Source organism: Camelus ferus, chromosome 3 (genome assembly GCF_009834535.1).
Source record: "Camelus ferus isolate YT-003-E chromosome 3, BCGSAC_Cfer_1.0, whole genome shotgun sequence".
NCBI lineage: Eukaryota > Metazoa > Chordata > Mammalia > Artiodactyla > Camelidae > Camelus > Camelus ferus.
Genome location: NC_045698.1, coordinates 25,280,677 through 25,303,899, shown reverse-complemented (window position 1 = coordinate 25,303,899; position 23,223 = coordinate 25,280,677). Strand labels below are relative to the sequence as shown.

Genomic DNA, 23,223 nt, shown 5'->3' with positions numbered 1-23,223 from the left:
AGCCATTTCAAAAACTGTAAAACGTTGTAGCAAATCCTGGAGTGTTTATCGGGACTTCACTGCCTACACTTTGTTTAATGGTCATGTTTTCACAGACTGGGAATTCTTACAGCAAGAAAGGGAGAATGTGGGAATCCCAGTTGAAAGTAACTGGTATATAGGGCTGGCTAATGGGAAGCCAGGTGGTTGGCTACCTCTTGTCAGAACTGTCCAGGAGGATTTATGCAAATATTCTATGATCAGTACTGCCCAGTGGGTAGCCAACAGCTTCATGTGGCTGTTAGCACTTGAAAGGTATCTAGTGCAACTGAGGAGCTCACTTTGAAGTTATGTTTAATTTTAATTAATTTAATTTAAATAAGGGGGAAGATATAGCTCAGTGGTAGAGTATATGCCTAGCATGCACAAGGTCCTAGGTTCAATCCCCAGTAGTTCCATTAAAAATAAAGAAATAAAAACTTAATTAACCCCCAATCAAATAATTTAAATAACTACAGCTAGCTTTAAACATTTTTAAAATTTATTTTTATTGAAGCACAATTGATTTACAATATGCTAGTTTCAGGTGTACAGCATAGTAATTCAGTTATACATATACACGTATATACATATACATATACATACATATTATTCTTTTTCAGATTCTTTCCCATTATAGGTTGTTACAAGATACTGAATATAGTTCCCTGTGCTATACAGTAGGTCCTTGTTGTTTATCTATTTTATATATATTAGTGTGTATATATTAATCCTAAACTCCTAATTTGTCTCTGCCCCATCCCTTTCCCCTTTGGTAACCATAGTTTGTTTTCTATGTCTGTGAGTCTATTTCTAATTTGAAAATAAGTTCATTTGTATCATTTTTTCTTAGATTTCACATATAAGTGATATCATATGATATTTATCTTTCTCTGTCTGGCTTATATCACTTAATATGATACTCTCTAGGTCCATCCATGTTGCTGCAAGTGACATTATTTCATTCTTTTTTATGGCTGAGTAGTATTCCATCATGTATCTATACCACATTGTCTTTCTCCATTCATGTATTGATGGACATTTGAGTTGCTTTCATGACTTGGCTATTGTAAATAGTGCTGATTGAAAAAAAAGCTGCACCTAGCTAGTGACTACCATATTGGACAGCACAAATCTGGACCTAGGGCAAGAACAAGTCAACATTGGCCCACACCACTGAACAGATTCTACTAGAGTTAAAAATCTGCTTTTATCCATTTCTCCATCCATTCGTTTGTCAGGTGTTTTGGACCTACAGGAAGATCTAGTCCTGTAGCCACTGGGGCTTCTGCAATGGAGTCAGGCATTTTCAGCTTACCTGCTATACCCCTCTACAGACTGAAGAGAGAGTAGTGCCTTTTTTGTCCAAATCTTGATCAGGATGCTGGTGACCTCAGGTCAGGGTACTTCTTTTCACTCTTCCTCCATCTCACCCTCCTGGGAACATGTCAGCCTTGGTTCACCTTTCTTACATGTGAAGCAGCCAGTCTTTCTTTTTACCACTCGGCATTAAATTATTGACATTTCTTTCTACTTCTGTCTGTAAAATGGGCATTTTGGGTGTTCTCCAGGAGGACAAGGAGACTAGATTGAAACCTACAAACCATTATAAGGTTTATGGTGAGAGGAACAAAATGTTTAAGTTCAAAATGATGTTAGAGTTGATGACGTTCAACTTTCTCATTGCTCTGAAGAGGAAAACCATGAAACCAATGATATGAGTGAAAAAAGATACCATTCAGGCATCCACTTATTTGACAATATTTATGTGCCAGGTAGAGAAGAAGCTGCTGGGGTACAGAAATGGGAGAAAAAAAAAAGACTCATAGAACCCATTCCTCACAGAACCCATTTCCTGGTGAGGATGATTGGCAGCAAGCCAGCAATCTAATCTAATAAGATGTGTGAGTTGAGATGTGGATAAAGTTAGGAGCTGAGTTGTGGGACTGTCTGGGGGGAAATCGAAGGGCAGGGAAAGGCAGGGAAGGCCTGAAGCTGGAGTGTGTTTGGCTTGTCTGAGGGGCAGCAAGGAGGCAAGAGGTGAGTTGTGGGGAGGAAAGGAGTCAGAGCAGAGCAGGGCCCAGAGCAGGGAGGGTCTTTTAGGTCATGGCGTGGGCTTGGGTGTATTCCTGGGCTTACTCTAAGTGCGTGGTAGGGCCGCCCCTCATGTCAGCTCCAGCTCACTCATCAGGTCAGGAGCTGCCACTTTAAGGACCTACAGGCAGGTAATGAGGGTCATTTCTCTGTTGGTAAGGGCCGCCATTCAAGCCCAGGTCACCATGGCCATGCAGGGAGGCAAGCCAGTGCTTTCAGAGGTCACTCTTGATAACTGAAAGTGCACACATAGAAGTGTTCATGTGAAAGCTTTTAATGTTTAAATACAGCAAAAAATTCAAATTATGTGTACATACCAATACAGCACAGGCCAAAGGATATCTATCTACAGATAATAGCCACCAGTCTGCGCCTTCTGTATTACATAATCATTTTCAGGGAGTTTGGATTTTCAACTAAAGTACATGAGAGAAAAAAAAAAAAAAAAAAACCCACACGATACTTAAAAAAACCACCCGGAATGTGGACTAACAGCCAGCCTCACTTCAACTACATGAGCCTAACCAGCGAGGACAAAATCTATGTCTACAAGGTGATCCTTCCTGTTGGGCTCGAGATAGTTGGGACAGACCATTGCTTTCTCTATAACACTGAAACCAAACTGGATAAACTTAAAACAAAAACCACGTTAGAAATAGACATTGAAGAGATAAGGACACAAATACATTCAAAGGAATCACATTGCAGAGGGAGTGAATCCTTTCTAGGGGAGAAGAGATGGGGGCCTCAAGGGACATTTGGAAGTGGGAGCGTGGCAGGAGGAACAGAGGCCATGTGCAGAGGGGCTCTGGGGCACGGAAAAGCTAGACCTTCTAACAGATACACGGGCTGTCAGGACAGACTGCAATTTGCAGGAGCCCCAACTTCAGGACAAATTCTCCCCGTCTGTCAGTTCTGCTGTGTGGGATCTTTCTAAACGTGCATTAGGGCTGGGCTGGAAAGAAAGGCAGAGGAGGAATTCTATAACCTCTGGTATATGGATTCTGAAGTTCTGTGAACAAAGAATTCCATAATGCCTAAAAGCCCACCTCACTCCAGATGAATTTCCACAAGTTGCAGTTGTTGTTAAAGAGCTGTGCTCTTTTGGAGAGCATAAAATGGGTGTGTCTTACATTTTAGAGTCAATGAAGTATGGTAGTGGTCATGACTTCTTTCTCATATAAGAAAGAAACTGGGAGTTAAGAGGGAGAAATCGGAAAATCTAGCAAAAGCTTTTCTCTTATTTCTTGAGAGAAGGTTTTGGGAAAATGCTTTAGCAGATTTTGTGGCACAAATAAAATGACATATAAAATAGCCACTAAAATTCTCTTTGGAGCATTTTTATGGTCTAATTATACATGATAGAATATTCAATGAACATATAACACAAAACAGGAATATTCCTTGAGTAAACCTATGTAAAAAATACATACACATGAAAGGTAATTTGGAAAAATATGTCAAACATAATTAGAGGTCAGATTATGATCTCAATATTTTATCATACTTGTGTGTATATGTTATACTTCAATAAAAAGATTCTTTAAATTTTTTTTTAAGTTTTTAAAAAGTTTAAAATGAAAATTTTCTTTTTGAAAATTTAAAATTCAAAGTGCCTACAATCAGGCATTGAAGGGTGAAGAGGGTTTGCTGAGAGGGGAGTGTTCCCTGGACAATGGTACCCAGAGGCAGTTGTAAGGCACGGCGCTGTCCTGTGAGTCCAACCGATTGGCTGAGAGTAGCCCCATCAGCACTTTGGAGGTGCTCATCTGGACCAAAGGTAGGAGACCACATAATTTTGTCAGTTGTCACCTGTGGACATCTGCCAAGCCCTATGATGTGGCTTACTGAGAACTTACTTTGTGTCAGGCACTTCCTAAGCACTACATCACCCCAAAATTTATTAGTGGTCCTCTTCTTCTGGAATCAGAATAACACCATCTGTTGTAATTACTAGGTATCTTCCTGCTGTGCCATTAGAGTTCCTACCACGTGGGAGGCCAAAAACTACTTATGAATGACTGTCTAAATAACTTATCTTCATGTCTCAGCCACCTGACCCCCATGATGCTGCCTCTGCTCACCATTCCCCTCCCACAACAGACACTGGGTCTCTGCCTGGGCTCAGCCCAGAGAAGATCAAGACTTCTGGACCAGAGCCCTTAGACCATCTCCACTGGGAAAGCCTGTTGTGCTGAGGGTAGAACTTCCCTCCCCTACTCCCTCTCCTTACCTGTAAATTTAGTGCAGAAATTTTTGTTTAGATGTTGACACTGTATTGTTTGAAACACAAAAACCCACCAAGTCTCCTATATTTCATGTGACCACGATTAGAGCTTTTCAAAAATATTTCTGTTTTGTTATTGTTAAGATATTTAACAAGGGTTATTTGTTTTTGCAGCACAATCTAACCCATCCTGATTGACATTTTTTCTTTTACTTATTCAATATCAACTAGTATTATTTTTTTTACAAAATAATTTTTAGTCATCTTTTTTTTTAACTGTCAGCTGGATTCAAACTATCCCTTTCCCCTGATCATTATTTACCTCTACTTAGACACAGCTATTGCCACAAGAATCAGCCTCTCCCTCTAACTGGCAAGAGTAATAACATGTGTCTACACACGTTTCTCATCAAATAATATCACATCACACATCAGCTCTTCTTAGGGTCCTCCATAGCCTTTTAGAACTCAAAGGCAGTTATAGCTTCATATGCTTGCTTGCAATGTATTTTGCCACTTCCATATAATATACTCTTAAGAGTCATGTGAATTCTATTCCTTAAATTGTCCTCCCTTTCCCTCTAGGTCTTAAGACATTAGGAGAGCAGTCAATCAGTACTTTCAGATTTACTTGTACAAATAATTTTTAATAATGTAGTATGAGAGGACATAGAAGAGGTTGTGAGTTACCCTATACACAATGGAATATTATTCAGCTTAAAAAAAAAGAGGAAATTTTGCTACTTGTGACAACCTGGATGAACCTAGAGGACATTATGCTAAGTGAAATATGTCAGACACAGAAAGACAAGTATTGCATGGTTTCATTTTTATGTGAAACTTAAAAGAAGAGGGTAGAATGGTGGTTGCCAGGGCCTAGGGAGGAAGGTAAGAGTGACCATGCATATAAGCCCCAAATCCTAGAGACTGGCAGAGCGACAAGATATGAGGAGTTTGGGATGCTGGCCAGCTGGAGAGGAGCTACTACCAGCTCCAACTTCTGTGTGACAAAGATGTAAGTTTCTATCTAGTGTAACCATTATTACTTTGGGTCTCCATTATAGGCGTTTGATTCTATCCTAACTTAGTGGTTTTGAAAGTGAGGTATAAGTTTCCCTGGGGGATAAATATCCTCCATGAGAAATAAAGACTTCTTTTTTTTTTTTTTTTGAAAAGGGAGGTAATTAGGTTTATTTATTTATTTAATGGAGGTAGTGAGGATCGAACCCAGGACCTTGTGCATGCTAAGCACATGCTCTACCACTGAGCCATACCATCCCCCATCTGAAGACTTAAAGTTTTAAGGAAATCAATGTCCAGATGCTCAAAATGTGCAAACAACAATAATAATAACTCATATTTAGCAAATAACTATGCTCTAGTACTTTGCTGATACTAATCTCTTTATCATATCTTAACTTGAATGTACTCTTTCCTAAAACTAGTCTGTCGTAGAACAAGCCTGCGGCTGAAGCTGGTTCCCTCTCTCACTCCCCTCCCACAAATGCCCTTCTCTGCTCTAAGGTGTAACTCTCCTGCATTCCGAATCATATAGTCAAGCTTTGACTTTGAGCGTTGCTTCTCAACTTTTTTTCATCATGGCCTCCTAAGGAGCCTTTTAGTCATTCTAATCATTCCCACCATAAAAATTTAATATCATATATATACTCTGTATGCTTGTTCGTGTACTGTATGCATACCTGTTCTTCATACATAAAAAAAGTAAGATTTTTTCATCCCTCAAGAACCAGTTTCTGGCCCCATCAGGAAAACATGCCCAAGAACGTAAAAACCTAGAGCGTACCAGGGAACTATTTGAAATCCTGGCATTGATGGAAGAAATTAAATGAGTCTGTGATTGTGCAATAAACCTGTTGCAACTCATACGATTTTTTCTTTTTTAAAATATGATTTCTGATTCTTTGCTTTAAGAAAAATCAGGATATAATCAAGTTGCCAGCTGATAAACAATTAAAATTAGTTCAGAAAGAATTCAGAGAACAGAATTGCATTGCTGTAACAAGCCCTTTCTATTTTGATATATTTACATGAATAGATTTCTCAGGACTTTAATATATAAAAATGGAAAATATTAACCTAATTGATTCTGAACTCTGGCTCATTCAAACATTAAGTGTTATTTACCTATAGAATGACTAGAAGAAGTCTTATCCATTTAGAGATGCATTTCCAATAATATTCACTTTCTATGTTTAATGATTTATAATATATTTATGTTGGTTTTACCAAAATTATAGATAACTAAATTCAGAAGACATTTTTCAGCTCTTGGATCTTTCTGGTCATTGGAAATTAAAAACAAAACATGTTTAATATCAGAATATAAGTATATATATGTGTGTGTGTGTTTGTGTGAATATATATCTATATCTATATGTAAGCATGTATAAATATATCTAAATCTAAATATATTATATATAGTAGAGAAAGTAAGTATGAGTTATCAATAAAAGACTAAAAGAATAGAAATATATCATATAAGGAATAAATTATATGGGGAAGTCAGATGGAAATACGAATTTAAGAGGAAAACAAACTGCCTTAAAATTTCTGACTGTTATAGAAGGACTTGTTCTTACATATTTTAAATAGATCAGTGAATGATGGTGAGCACCAAATCGTAACTTTTAGATTCCATTTAGTACATTTAAGAGTCACATGACAGTGCAGTTTTAAAATGTCAACTTATACAACATGCCAGAAAGTAATCCTTTACAACTATTTAAACTTAGGATGAAAAATTTAGACATCAACTTAGAAATGAGTGAGATTGTTTAAAGAATTGCTCTGAGGGATGCCAAGTGAAACAGATTGAGGATTACTATTCTGTTACATGAAGTTCCAGTCTGACTGGTACCTCTGGTGAAGATACCAAGCAACCAAGGGCGGGTGGAGATGATTTGCATCCCACTTCCGATCGCTAGTTCTGGCACCTGAGAGTAAGACTAAGTTTACAGGTGAGGCATGAAAGGGCCCTAAAGGTGAGGAGTGACAGGAGTGGAGTTTGAGAAATCAAAGCCTGCTTATTCCCCTTTCCTTGCTGCCTGGGGTCAAGCAGTGAACAGTAGCCCAAAGGTGGAGCAACAGAGCTCAGCTGTCTCCATGCTCTGCAGCCTTGTCCACCATCTCCCCCTACCCCCACCCTGCCTCTACCTACCAGGTGGCTACATATCACCGAGTTCCCTGGGACCTTCTTCCCCAATTCCAGCTATTTTCAGCTCTTGCTACACTGACCTCTTTTATCAAAAATGCGGTCCACCTGCCTAGAATCATTTAGCATGCCTGTTACAGTGCCAATTTTTGGTCTTTCAACAAACCTATTGCATTGGCATCTTTAAGGCTGAGACCCAGGATTCTGCATTATTAACTCTTCAGGGTAAGAAGTAGTTCTTTCTGCCTCAGCTCCTTTCGTCCAAAAAATGATGTTAAGTTTCTTTGCTTATGACAGGAATTTGAGTTTGAGAATTTGGATTAAAAACTCTAGGAAATGGAGATATAAATCCAAATGGATTTCAGCCTGTTTTATTCTTGGATGACTAGACGTTGGGGCCTCCATGGCTTGAACCTGGAAGACCAGAAAGAAAAGAATAATGTTCAAAGCAAGATGAAACTCATTCCCAAAAAAGAAAAAGAAAAATGAATAGGAAAAGCACAAAGCAAGCTCTCTTCTAATCTAATTCTTAGGACCATGACACTGGACAAATGTCCACAAATGTCCAACACTGACAAAAGAGCAGATGGTTTCCAGCACTGTACCTAACTCAGAGTTGGATGCCAGCCCAGCCTTGGGGGTTGAATCAGAGATTGAACTGGACCAACACAATCATAATCAGAGGCCAAGAATGGGTGCTCTGTTTGAGGTAAGCACAGGAAGGAACTGGGGTGCAGTGGGGTCTATATATAGCAGCATCAGAGTCAAGACCAGCTGATTCTGTGAGGAAGCCTGGAGAAAAGGGCCCATGAAGATGCGAGCCAGGCAGATGGAACTCCTTGTTAGCACAGAAAGGGGTTTACCTAAAGAGGTAAGTAAAAATGGAGCAAAGCAGACTTAGACTCTCTAATTTCCCACTTTTAAAACCCAGCAATTGTCTCCAAGTTCGAATGCTCAAATTCTTTTCATCACCTACTTAGACCAGGTTTGAACATCAGGTCACAACCCTTGATTTTTTTCCCCTGAGTTCACTGCGTGGTGCCTTGTGATACTAGCCATCGAAATAATGTTTTCGATGATTTAAAATAATCAGGCAAGGCCAAAAGGTTGCTTTGTGCCAGCCCCCACAAGCTTGGCTTGTGTCCTCTGGCAAGACTCATCTCTTTGTGCTATGGAGAAGAGAAAAATCAACCCCAGTAGAAGCCCTACAAGAATGGACAAAAATCAGGGGGAATTTTTAAAACTTTCTACTTTGTACTTCTACATTTGGGGAGTGTGGTGTTCTCAGAAACAACTATCTGTCTAGATGAGAGAGGAGCTTTGAACTTTTTTGGAGAATTGTCATTGCTTATTTGATTTCACAACACTCTCTTCTCCATTACTACCTTGTTTTTATAACAATTTAGTGAATTAAAATTAAAATAATAGTTTGTTTTGAGAAGTTAGGGAAGAATTTTCTCATGTTTCTGGGGGTAAAATGGAAACCCTTGTGGTTGATGCAACTGGGATCCAGGATTGCTGCTACTCTTAGACTAGATATATCACAGAATTATCTACTGATATTTTAAGAGTCATCAGCCTTGGACCTTTGTAAGGTAACATTTTGGTTTCTAGTACATATGAACAATTTGTTTCTAGTCATTTAACTTGTATCTCACTCACATGGGAAACATTCTTTCTATTTATTATGTTTACTTAAACATTATCTCAACCCAATAAAGCAAATGGCTAACCAAAGATATCTGCCGGAATGTTATATTTTTCTTGTTTGCAATTCAAATCATTCCCTTGTTCAGTTTAAGAAAAAAGCATCATGGTTTTCTCATCTATTTGCTTGTCCTTTCCAGGCTGAAAGATTTACGCATTGTTCCATCATTCACTGATTCATTTACTCAGTTGACAAATGTGTATTGAGCACCGATCGTGTTCTTAGAACTGGGCTGGGCATTGAGATATAAGAAGATGTCTTTCCTGCTCTCTGGAAGCTTCCACTCTATTGGAATTATCCACATGTTCTTCTTAAGATCACTCTGCAGACCTCCCAAGAGAAACAGTCTCTCGATTTTGTGTCATCAGGACTGGCAGGGGCATTTCTTGGCCTGGACTTTTGTCCTGGCTATTTTGCCAAGGATCAGAGTCAAGCCACTTCAGCAACTCCCTTCCTCCACCCAGGAAGAGTTCTGAGGGACCTTCACAACCTCTTTTTACCTGACTCACAGGGTGGCCACACAGAAGAGATCTCCCGGAATGCTTGGAAGCTCTACCACTGAGCCACTCGAAACAAATGAAAGTTTCATACCAGAGGAGATGGAGATGTTTGAGTTGGGACCTTGACTACAGCCAAGTGAACAAATATGTCCTTGGGTGTTTAGTTACAATCCTGGGGATTATTGAACAAATCTGGCATCATGAGAGAAGCTGTAAATCAAATAACATAAGCCTTCATTACATAAGGGAGGTAACTCCGTGTTACCAAATGGATTTGAAAGTATCCAGACTCAGCTTGCAATGCTAGGAACTCCAGGTGCTCAGCCTGTTGCTGCATGCGTGTGGGTCCCCTGGGCTCAAACACCTCACCCTCGTGCAGCTCTGCTCTCCCAGCTCTGAGGGAACGGACTCACTTGGCTGACTTGATGATCATCTTTTTTTTTTTTTTCTTTTCTTTTTTCAGGCAGGTGTGGAAAGTTGAATCATTTACAGTCTCTATGATCATGTCAGTACAAGGCTCCTCCCTTGGTGTGGGGCTTGCTTTTCCCTTGTATCCACACTCCCCACTTCCATTCCTCTTCCTCCATAGCTATTTGTCCTTACCAAGTGTATGTTGCTTGTTCTCTATGTATTTTATCTATCTTTTCATTATAACCATATTCGAACATAGTGGAAGTTGAATGAATAGTACAGTGTACACTCTTATACCTACTACTTTGTTTTTAATTTAAAAAAAATTTAGAGGAGGTTTTGGGGATTGAACTCAGGACCTCATGCATGCTAAGCATGTGCTCTACCACTGAGTATACCCATCCCCTATGTTAAAAAATTTTTTTAAAAATACCTACCACTTTGAATCAAACATTTCCTAACCTTTTGCCATACTGGTTGAATTCTATATGGGTGTTTGAAAAAGTGAGTTGCAGACATCATCGTAAGTCACCCCTAAATACTTAAGCATGAGTTTCCTAAGAATAAAGGCATTCTCCTACACAAAGACAATATCATTTTCACACCTAAGGATGTTAATAGTAATTATGTAACTTCATTTAATATTTAGGTCCCTATTTAAATTTCCCTGATTACCAAAAATGCATTTTGTAGTTCTTTTTTTTTTTAAATCAGAATTCAATCAAGGTTTACACATTGTATCTGATTAAATCTTCTTAATCTTTTCCACTCTAGAACAGCCTCCCTCTTTTAAAAGTAACATTCTCATTTTGAAGAGATGAGTTCAGTTGTTTTGCTGAATGTCCTCCATTCTGGATTTGCCTGATTGCCTTCTCATGATCTTGTTCAGGTTGGTCCTTTATGTTTTATATTTTCTGTAAACTGACAATTAGACCTAAGACTTGATTATCTTTTAAAAACATTTTTATTCATTTCTATATATTTTAGTGGAGATACTGGGGATTGAGCCTAGGGCCTCATGCATGCTAAGCATGTGCTCTACCACTGAGCTGTTTCCCTCTCTGCCAAGACTTTATTATCTTCAGGTTAAAGTTCTGGCAGTTCACTTATAGAATTGTTCTATAAAGCAGAGCTTTTCTTCATCAACTGTGGGTAAACTCATGACTACTTCTTGATTTAATAGGTAAGGTAAAGAAAGATGCTTAACCATTTCCCTTTAAAAATCAGCTTGGAGTAATATGGGTTAGTGGAATGGTCATCACCTCCAAAGATGGCAAATGAGTTTTTTCCTTTCTTTTTTCATTTTATGCAACTTTTGAATGTCAATATAAACTGATGGATATTACTTATTCAGGATTTTACAATCAATTATAGTAATTTTTCCTTTTACTGCTCAAATTTCTGTTTCCTGCCAGGACCCTGGTTGACAGATATCTTGGACATCACTCTTTATCAATATATGGAGATCATCTTCATCTTTTTATATGACTGTGTAGTACTCCGTTGTGTGGATGGACCATGGATGGCTCACTTCTTATGGACCAACTTTGATATCTCATCTCTCGGCCCCCAGATAGGAATAATAATGGTACTGACTAATACGGTCAGTGTGAAGATTCGATGAGTTAAAATATGTAAAACTCTTAGCATAGTGCCTAATATACACTAAATACTCAATAACTCTTAGCTATCATAATAATAGCAATTATGATAAGATAATATCATGTCAATAATTATTTCGACTATTTTTATTTTTTTGTTTTCATATTCTGCTTGCCACAAGCCTTGGACTGTGTGAAAATGAGAGGGAGCTTTTAAGGGGAGCAGTGTAGTTTAAAGAAAAGAGCATGGGCTTGGAGCCCTGAGATCTGGATTTTAGTCCTGGATTTGTTTCTAACCACGTGGGTAACCCTGAATGAGTCCCTAAACTATCCTGATATTATCCATAAAAAGAGGGAACTGGAGAGAGCACCTTAATTCTCTTCCTGCTCTCTGGTCTGTGTATTCTATTGGATGACTTGTTTCACACTGGCCAGAGGACAGGAAAATCTTCTACTCTGAAAACTGAGACACCCTCATCTCTCATCCTAGTATTGACAAACCTCTGGTTTGCTTCCATCCTGTTGCCTTGTGATGCACTCGAATCAGAATAAAGATGGTTCATGACCCTTAGTCCTGGAAGGAGAGAAGGGAGATGGAGATAGAGATAGAGTCAGAGATGGAGATGGAAATGGAGATGGGGTTGAAGATGGAGATAGAGATGGAGATGGAGGTGGGGTTGAAGATGGAGACGGGGAAGGAGTTGGAGATAAAGATGGGATAGGGTTGGAGATGAAGATGGAGATGGTGTTGGAGATGGAGATGGCAAAGGAGAGGAGAAGGAGAAGTAGAAGAAGAAATTCAGCCATTTGTCTCTTCAGTTTCTAGGCTGCCGGGTGCTTTATTTTTTCCCCCAAGAATGGGTGTACTGACTCCATGTACACAATATGGACATCTCAGAGTAAAGTTACTATCCAAAAACAAAACAAAATAACAAAAACAAACAAACAGTAAAGGGATTGAGTTTCATAGCTCTAAGCAGTTACTTTTTGGAAAATTAACACTTGTGAGTTCTTTTAAATACAGCCCAAACATTCCATCTTTGGCTATTCAATCCTAAGAGCAATAGTAAGGTTTTGGTTGCAAGGAATGTCTCAAGGCGGTCATTCTTGTGGTGTGGGGAGCAGTTATGATCTCTAACTCTGGAAGGCCAGGCGCAGAATTAATGAGAGGTTCCATGTGTACCTAAAAGAATGTCTTTCCAAGAATTTATTGCCCTCATTTTGGCATGTGCTCTCAAAGCTCTCAAAGTTGGTGGTTAGATTGGAAACTTCAAAGTTTTCTCTAAAAGCCCTGCTTGAGCTTATGTACTTCTCTATGTGTGTTATACTCCAATATCTGTTGAATAATACCTTGAAATTCTATTCAACAAATAAATATTTATTGAATGAATGAAGATTATCTCAATCTTACAATCAGAAAAAGGATGGGAACTTTCATTTCTGGACACTTTCCCATACATTATTTGTAAAAAAGGAGCCCTGTTGGAAAGTCTGTGGGGGTTCCTTACCTTCCCCCAGGATCTTGACCACCTGGAAGATATTTGTATAATCTTTTTGCGTGTTTTAATAAGCCAGGGTTGCTGTCCCTAGTTCAAAGACCTGTGGAGAAGCAGTAAATGCAGGAGAGATGTTCTTTGGAGAAGTGGAGGGAATCCGGACCATACCAGGCAAATTGGACCCAATGTTCTAGTTGACTGTGGGCTATTGTTTCTCCACCCAAGTTTGTAGTATTTTCTTCCTGCAGCATATAATTTGGTCTTGCAGCTTCTTTCAAAGGCAAAGTGATGATTGCACTGCATTTCCCAAACTGTGTGCTGAGAACACTAGTTCCAGGAAATGCTAATCTGTACTCAAAAAAGAATAAGGTTTCTGTGGGTTCTGATTATGTATTAGCATGTGGAAAGCTCTGAGGAGTTACAGAGCTTAAAAATAAGTAAAGGATGGGTGGCCAGGCTAATAGTTATTAACTTATCAGAATAGGGGAAATCCAGGCAGTAGTGAATTCCATTCCACTATATTAAAATGACACATTGATATTAAAAGACACTACTTATTTTGTGGCCATAACCCACAGCTTTCAAACTTTCATTTCCCACAGATCTCATGACTCTATGCATTTCATTTTGCCACTGAGTCCTGTTCAGTACTCTGTAAGCTTACCCTAAGGAAGGAAATGCATTTAAGGACTATCCTAGGTCAATAACATATCCTCCATGGCCCTACAGTTCTTTTTGGACTTTCTAATTAATGAAATATTTATTAAGTATGTCTCCCTACTTTATGCCAGGAATTCCATTAGACACAATGAAGGTACCAGGGGGAATAAGATAGGACATGTTCACGGAAGTTACATTCTAAGATAGCTAGGCAAAACAACAAGTAAATATACTGCATAAGAACTATTGACCCAGGCGCATTAAAGGAAGAGAGGAGGAGCTGAGACAGAAAATAAGATGTATATGAGGGTGTTTCCTACTTGAGGCGACCAGGAGGGAAGGATGCTCTGCGGTAAGGACATTTAAAGTGAGATGAAAGATGATAAGGAGCTGGCTGTGCCAAGACAAGGAAGAAGAATGTTTGTTTTGGGCAGAAGGAAGGGCGTTATCAATGGTTCATTTGCAGGAAGCAACTTGCTAAAGAACTGAAAGAAGATCACGTGGTTGGCCCATGGTGCTCATGAGGGCCAGGAGATGAGGGGAGGGGTGGCAGTCAGTGTGTACCTGCCAGTAGTCACTGAGAGCTCTTGAGGCCGGTGGGTGGGGGTACGGGGTTGGGAGAGACTTTCATGGAGAGGGTGATAGGGTTGAATTTATGTTTCAAGGACCCTCCCTCAAAAGAATATATCCCGCTGCACTAAAACTTTTAAGTGAACAATGGGCATTCTAAAATACTTTTAATTATCTGAAAAATACAGATTACATATTTCTCTCTCTCCATCCCAAACATACAATAGCTTCTAATTCTATTCAAACCGCTGGATCTTGGTGAAATGTTGTGAATCTCCTCTGTGTTTTATTCATGAGACTTCACACCTAGGTTCTCTATACATCTGTGCTTTACAGAACCCATTGCCTGGGGCACATGTGAGGACTTTTAGGGCAAGGTCAACCTTCCACAGTCCTGGAGCTTGTTTTGGGTGCCTCCCATCTTCCCACCCTGAAGGCAGGAATTCAAGAGATGCACTGTTTCCCAGTAGAGCTGAACATCCATTTTCTGGCTCTTCTTTATGTTTCAGTTAGTGGTTGTGAAGGTACCACAGATTAGCACGATATTTACAGCACTTGTAAATGGCAACTGAGAACATTTTGCAACATCAAACAATCCGTGTAACTCAAAGCTGTGTTTATGTCAGTCTAGACGTGGCATATGTGATGCACCACAGTGATTTTTTTTTTTTTTTTTTTGCTAGCTACTAGATGAATCCTGAACTCCAGAATAGCAAAGGCTTGTTTTCATAAAAATATTTAATAAGATTTATTTAAAATCTAAAAAAATTAAATGAGGAATTTCAGCTTTATTTAAATGAGTTTTAATTTTAAATGTCAATAGTTCAACTCTAATTTAGATTTTATCTTTTAATTTTAAGAGATGATTTTGAATACTTAAGGAGAAAAATAACTTCTTTGGAAAACTTATGAAAGACCATTTTTACTTTTCCAGTTTTTTTTTTTTTTTTTTTGGAATTTACTTGTTACAGAATTTGATAGACATACATTTAAATTTTATAAATTTTGACTATTACTTCAAAAATTTTAAAATCCTTTAGGTCATTGAGAATGAGTACAATTTGCAATTGTGATAGAAATTGAAAATACAAACATGAAGTTCAGAAGAGAGAAAGAGCTATAAAGGAAAAAATAAGTAAATCTTCAAAGAAGCAGTCTGCTTAAATTTTTTAAAACTATGAAAAAGAAAAGTCAGCAGGCTTCTGTTGGGTATGACCCACACAAACCTTGAGAAAAGTCAGCAGGCTTCTGTTGGGTATGACCCACACAAACTTTGCAAATAGGACGTTACAAACTCTTTTGAAATCAGGTTTTCGAGGTATCATTTACATATAGTAACAGTCACCCTGTTCTGGCATTCAGTTTTATGTGTTTTGACAAAATGTATGCTATTATGTAATCATGACCCTAATCAGGATATTTCCATCAACCTAGAAAGTTCCCCCTCTGCCCCTTTGTAGTCAACTCCCTTCCCACTTCTCTCCTAGCCTCCAGCCCCTGGCAACCTTTGATCTGATTTCTGTCCATATCATTTTGTCTTTTCCAGGGTGTCATGTAAATCAAATTCATACGGTATGTAATATTTTATGCCTGGCTTCCTGCAGTTAGCATAGTCCTTTTGAGAGCCATTTATGTTGTTGCAAGTGTCAACAGATCTCTCCCTTTTATTGCTGAATATGATTCCATTCTATGCAGGTACTACGCAATTTGTTTACTTATTCACCAGTTGATGGACATTTGGGTTGTTTCCAGTTTGAAGAGATTATGGATAAAGCTGCTATAAACCTTCTTATAGAGGTCTTTGTGTGTGTGCTGTGCTTTCACTTCTGTTGTGTAGATACCTAGGAGTAGGTTGCTGGATCATAGGGGAGGTGTATTTTTAACTGTGTAAGAAACTGCCCCAGGGTTTTCCAAAGTGGCACATCCACCAGCAGTGTAGGCCTTTTCCCTCGCTCGGCATCCTTGCTAGCACTTGGTATTGTGAGGTGTTCTGGGGCTTTTTTTTTTTTTTTTTTTTTTGGTTGGCTTCTTTCTTTCAATATAGTTATTTTAATAGGTGAGAAGTTCTCTAATTACTGATCAAAGAATTAAATTGAGCAAGAAAATTATTCTTATCAACAATACAATAGGTTAAATAAAATAGATTAAACAAAATCTTGCAATTTCGTGCTACTGGTTAAAGTGGTAAGAATCCATGCAGGCCTCCACTGGTTCTCATGCCCAGGGCCCACAAACGGTAGTGGTGGGGTCGTGCTCACTGTAGCCCTTTCCTCTGCTCTGAAGTTGGCTGTTAGGTGTGTTTCTTTGGGGTCTGAGACCCTTCCTTGGGTAGGACAGCCACCACCGCATTCCGTTGTGCCCTCTAGTGGACATTGGGACTTCAGAATTCAACTCTTCCTCTGTGCACACCTTGGCCCCTCCACACTGAAGGTGAGAGAAGAATCAGCATGGTGCCCTGAGAGGCTGCAGGCCCTGGTCTGGAAGAGAGGACCTGTGTTTAGGTAGCTCTCTCTGTGGAAGACCTAGCCTAGCTCCATGAGCCACTTGATGGAGTGGTGAGGGACACTGAGAAGAGCTGTGAGCAGTGGAGACTTTGTTCCCCAAACTGTCATTCTGAGGGGTCTTGTGGGACATCACAAATGGTAGCATGCTCCATGTATCTGACCACTGGTGGACCCTGCTTTCAGTCAGCGATGAGTTCAGCTTCAGGGCCCTTAAACCTTGGATGCATGGCACTGGAGAAGGCTGGACTCTGATGGACATTGGTGGGAGGGGATGTGACCCAAGGATGTTAATTTACCCTGACTGACTCTAAATTTTTAGTAGATTGTAAAGAATGCCACTAGGGGAAGATGTACTTCTAATTTCAGATTCAGCAAAAAAAGGCACTGAGTAGACCACAAGAATGTGTCCCCACAGGAGCTGTGGTATTATGTGATCTACCAGTGGCAGGCTGGGATGTGATATTTCCTGACTTGGCATTTGGGGAACCTTCAAATATATAAGGCCACTTATCTCTGCTCTCAGCTATTTCTTCCTTTGGGGATCATAAAAACCCTGAGAAATGTCAAGCTTCCCTTTCAGGTTTTCTTCATTGAATGCAAGATCAATTTTTTTATTTTTAATTTTTTTTGCCTTTCTAATGAATTTGGCTATCATCTTCTACCCGTTACACTAGCAAGTCAACTTTTCTAAAAGGATGGCTGTGTTTAAGATGTTCACAGTCCACTAGGCAGTTAATTATGTGTTTTGTATTCATTTAATGTAACTTCATGGTTGACTGTGTAGGCTGTGAATTCAGACAACCCGGGTCCAAATCATAACCTAACCCCTTAAAAGTTTGAATGTATGGCCAACATTTCCCCTTATTTTCTTAGCTTTGAAATTTCTTGAGTGTTTGCATTATTACTTTCATGTACACAGTACAAAACTTTCAAATATAAGACATCTTCACAATTAGGCTCACAGTAATTTTTTTTGCTTCATTTTATCCTTGCAATAAAACACTGTGTAACCTTGGGCAAGGAAATGTCCTCAATGACATTCTTTCATTCTTTTTCTTTTCTTAAAAAAAAAAAAACTTTTAATGGAGATGTAGCAAACATACAGTGTATTAATCTTAAGTGTACAGCTTGGTGAATTATATACACCCAAGAAATCACATTAATTATTGTTTCATTTTATTCTTGGAAAAATAAACATGCATTTAAGTCTCAGCTTGTTGGTATAATTTCAATATGCAAAGCACACAAGGAGAGTTTTACTCCTAATTGCACTTAGAATACTTAACTATATTTGAAAGTGAATATTCAGATATTAACAAATTTTGTATAACTTTGTTACAATGACTATATATGATGTTAGCCCATGTGATCTTGAGATCAAGTGTACTACAAATTTTGACCAAATATTTCTCTCCATATTTGTCTGTGTTTCACTGCTCAAATTCTGTGATCTACAGGGTCGTAAGTGCTACGATGAACCCACTGTCATAGCAAATGACTCAACAACTCACATTACAATGAAAACATTTAAAGGATTGATTTAAGTCCACCTGTTCAAATAGCCACATAGTTGGTCAAACCTGGACAATAGTGAAGACCTGGATTTCACAGAATAATATCTGACAAGGCTGATCTTGTCATGCAGGGAGTCTGAGAAATAAAAATTAACTTGGAGGATAAGAATCTGTCCTGCCTGTCATCTGACTGAAATAAAAACCCCAGATAAAGCTAGTTGTAGAGTTAATAGAAAGTAGTATTTCTCCCAAGGATATGCTTCAACAACAAAGCATCATAGTAACTCCTTTCTTTGAGTGATTGCTGTTTTTCTTATTCAATGAGAAACGGCGCTGTTTGAAATGAGATGGGTTAAGAATAAAACATCTCACTCTTGCCCAGAGGATCTAAGTGGCTTTGACATGGAGGAGCAGTTTTGGTTTCTAACCCAGGTACAGAGCTTGAGGTAAGAGGTGTCTGAACTCGGCATTTCAGTTCCATCCTAACTTGGTAGTTTCCAAGGAAACAGGACCCTGGGAAAGCACTTTGCAGTCCAGGTTTGATGTTGACTCTTTGAGTCTATCGAAATACTACTTCAGTTAAATTTTACTTAACTCTACCCTTCTCCCAAACCCTATGATAAATCTATCTTTTCCTTTGTTGGGTGAGCTAACCCACGGTTCTCTGGTGTGGTCTCCCTCTTGGCAATGGATCAATAAATCTGTTTCTGTTGGCCTTTAGGTTTGTCCTGGAATGTGTAAGCAAATTAGGCTAGGACAGTAGGTTTTATTATTTCTGTTTTTTAAAGATAAGGAAATTGAGGCTCAAGAAGGTTAAATAAAGCATACAAGGGGTTACAGAATACAAGTGATCCCAGAATTGAAACTGAGGTCTGAAGTGTGATAAAGCCCAGTCCATGCTGACCCTCTGCCTTCATCTTCCAGCTCATTATTTCTCTACTTTTGGTTAAGACCCCACCCAATGTGAAGCCGCAAAATTCACTCATACTACTTCTGTCTTTCTCACTCCAGCCAGTATCCAATTCTGACACACGCCACTATTCCTCAAAACTTGACTTCAGTTTCATAGAGTTCTCTTCCAGGAACCCGGGAGAGCCATCCACCACTGAGTTCTGGGTTCTTTTTTCCTCAGCCACACCACTCAGCCAATATTTCTAACACTCTGGGTTTTCACACTTGCACACCTGTGCTTGTGCTGTTCCCTGACTTTGGAATTCCTTGCCCAGGATTCTCTGACTGCACAAATCTTTGAAAACCTTTAAATTATATCAGGGTTTTTGTTGCAAACAATAGAAACCACGCTAGTTTGTTTTAGCAGACAAGTACTTTATACAGACTATCAGACGATTTCACAGAAGCTTTGGAAGGGCGGTCACCTGACTTGAAGGCCACTCTGAAGGACTGATTAGTTCGGGGTAGACAGTGCTGCTGCAGCCAGTTTCCACCTCTGACACTAGGGGGTGCTAGACCTTCTCTTGCTGCTGTGTTGGAAGCAGGTATCTGCCACCATCCTCATTAGGACTAGCTAGATCGGTGCCTTATTTGCATCATGAGCCTCCAAGTCAAGTCTTACCGTGGGTGTATCAGACTGGCAGTCACATGTCTACTCTGCAGCTACAAGGGAGGCTGGGAAAAAGGTGTTGGCTCCCCCTTGAGGAGGCACAGACTTACAAAGTAGGGCAGTCCCACCTCACAGAAATAGTATACAAATAGAGGAGACCCAAATGAGAATGATACATTTTCATTAAACTGGGGTCCAGCTCAAAAGCCTCCTCACCTGGGAAGCCTTCTCTAAAACTACAGCAAGAATTAGGTCTCTTTGTTCCGTCTCTCAGTTATGTTACTTGCATTTTTACTGAGTTTTTATAATTGTAACAGGTATGATTCATAGCCCTCCCAAGTCTCCTCACCTTTACTTCAATTTATGACTTCCAGCTGCTATAATAGCATTTTTTTTCCCTTTAGGACTTTTTCTGGCCATTTAGCTTGGTTTTGTTTGCCTGTGCTGTTGGCTGAAAGGATGGAGGAATTAACACAGGTCAGAAGCAGCCCTCAACCGATGATGATCAGAAGGTGTATAAATATCCCAGTTCCTGAGACGAATCTGAGGCATGTGTCTAATAGTGGCCTCCAGAATTTCTCCAGCGGGAATAAGCTCGGTCACCCACAGTGGTGGCTGGTTTGATAACCCCTTTACTGGCTGCCTTCCCCTCCTTGTCTCACTTTCCTACTGCTCTGTCAACGTTTCCTTCACCTCCCAACTACTTGCGCTTGAACATTTGTATCAAAATCTACTTCTGGTAGAACTCCAAACAGGACAACACTCTTCCCTATACTATCGATCTCCATTTACTTATCTGTCTCTCTTGTAAGATTCATGAAGACATGGAAAGCACAGCCATCTTTTTCTCTTATCTCTTAAGGACCTAGTATAGGCGTATAGGAGACACTAAAAGAGATATTTCTTGCGTTGAGTTAAAATAGGGATAACGGTCAGATTTTAAGTTTATACCAGTGTACAGCCACACAATTTTACTCTTTCTGGAAGGAGTCATGACATATGATTAATAATAGCTATTTCCAATTATGGGGACTATAATTATGTAGTTGTTTCATAATCTTGGTCCAAGTATTATTATTACTTTTAAAAACATCAACCATCCAGGAGGGTTGTGGCCCATTGTGGGCGGACACTACTGAATGATGTAATTACCCTGGGCCCTTTAGGGTTGAATCACCAGCCAAAGCCAAGATCCTGTGTAAAGCACCTCATGAGGAGGGTGAAGGACAGCTAGAGGAATCTGTCCGCCCCTGCGGTGGTCTCCTTCACCCTGACCCCCTGCCTGAATCCATGCCCAAGGGGAGTAATTCCCTTCTGGGCCCCCTTCCTTGTCCCACAGGGTGGGCCCCCTACCCTGAGGAACAGCTTCTGTATGAGTGGTCTTTTGCTTGTTTTATTCTTGAGTTTTTTGGTTTTGAATATAGGCCTAAGGTCTTTGGCCAGTGGGTATAATTTCAATGGGTTTGATGGATAATGACAAATAAAAAGAATGGTGGGTATTATGTAACAGCTGGCAGGCTCTGAATGCTTTTGGCTGTGATTCTGGAAAAGCATGAGAGAGGGATGTGGTTGACATACAGAAGCAGAGTTTGAATGGAACCATCCTAACTCTGCTTTGGCTCACTATTTCAGCAGGAGACTGGAGTAGGGGGCACCCAGCCCCAGGCTCCCTGCCTCTATCAGAGTACTGAAGACACTGCCAGACTTTAGAAATTCTTGCGTGTTTCTGGCAAGACACTCACTCTTCTCTGTCCATTAACACTTACAATCTCAGTGGCATTATCTTCCTTGAGATCCTCTAGACTAACCTCACTCTGCAGAACTCAGTTACCACCAGACACCCAAGACATCCTGGTCATCCCTTATCCCCCAGATTCTCATTTCTAAAAGATCTGTCTGTCTCCTTCACAGACCCTGTCTCTCATCCTCCTCTAACTCTCAAGACTTTCTCTGTGCCTCTGCCACTCAGTGTATATCAGGAATTCTCCTTCTTCCTAACGTCTCTTTCGCCTTCTTGTTCTAACTGGCTCTCTGACTGCTACTTCTTATCTTATTTATTTTATTTTATTTGTATCTACCTGTGTCTTATTTCTTCACCCCATTTCCTTGCCTCCTCTCCAGAAGTAACCACTATCCCTAATTTTGTGCTTTTAATTCCCTTGATTTTTAAAATGATTTTATTATATATGTACGCATTCCTAAGTGGTATGTTATTTAGTCAATTTTTTGGAACTTTATGGAAATGATATTATGCTGCATGTCATCATTGGAACTTGCGCCTTTCCCCACTGTTCTATAAATAAGATGTCTCCATGTTGTTGGGCCTTGCTGCAGTTTGGTATAATTGCTGTATAATATTCCATGGTGTGAATATACCAGAATTTATGTATTCTTTCCTTCCACGGCTACTTCTAGTTTTTTTTAATATTATTAACTCTGCTGCTATAAATAGCTTGTATGTATCTCCTGGTGCATATTTGCAAGGGTGATTTTAAGAGAAGAATCGATGGGTCAAAGAGCATAAGAATGTTTGAATTCACATGATGATGTTTTGTTTGTTAAAGTGGTTGTACATCACTTCCTATTATTCCAGGTCACTTCTATGAAGTTCTGACACTAAAAACTCTCTGCCATCACTAAGACCTATGACCATGAATCATACCACCTTTTTAGTCTCTTCAGTCTCCTACCGACCCAGCATGGAGTCTGTGACCTGTCATTATGTTCATTCCTTTGCATACACCCTTGCTTTTCTTTATTGTGCTCATCTGGCAAAACCCTAGTTCTGACTACAGCCAGACCTCTGCTGGCTCTGGACCTGCACCCACTCAAGAGAGTGTGGCTGCAGAGAGCTACGCAGCCAGGCTGATTGTTCTCACTTCACACTCATGACCACATATCTCACTCAGCCTGAATGACACCTGTCGATCACACTATTCTTCTCTGGTCTATTAACTCTGCCCTGGCTCCTATTTTAGACCTCTCACCTCTCTTCAAACTTTGGTTACCTCTCGCTGTGCCCTCACTCTCAGCTAATGACCCTGCCTCCTTCCTCACTGAGAAAATAGAAGCAAGTAGAAAAGAAATGCCAATGGTCCACTTCTACATAGACCTCCCTACTCTGATCTATGCTCATTGTATTATCTATTGCTATGTAACAAGTCACCCCAAATCTTAGTGGCTTAAA

The 23,223-nt window shown here is 39.6% G+C and overlaps 1 protein-coding gene across 2 annotated transcripts in view; it reads right to left on the bottom strand.

Moving 5' to 3' along the window:
* The window catches only part of LOC116660797, a 188,107-nt gene that overhangs the window by 8,212 nt on the left and 156,672 nt on the right, over positions 1–23,223 (bottom strand). The gene's annotated exons all lie outside the window — the stretch shown is intronic.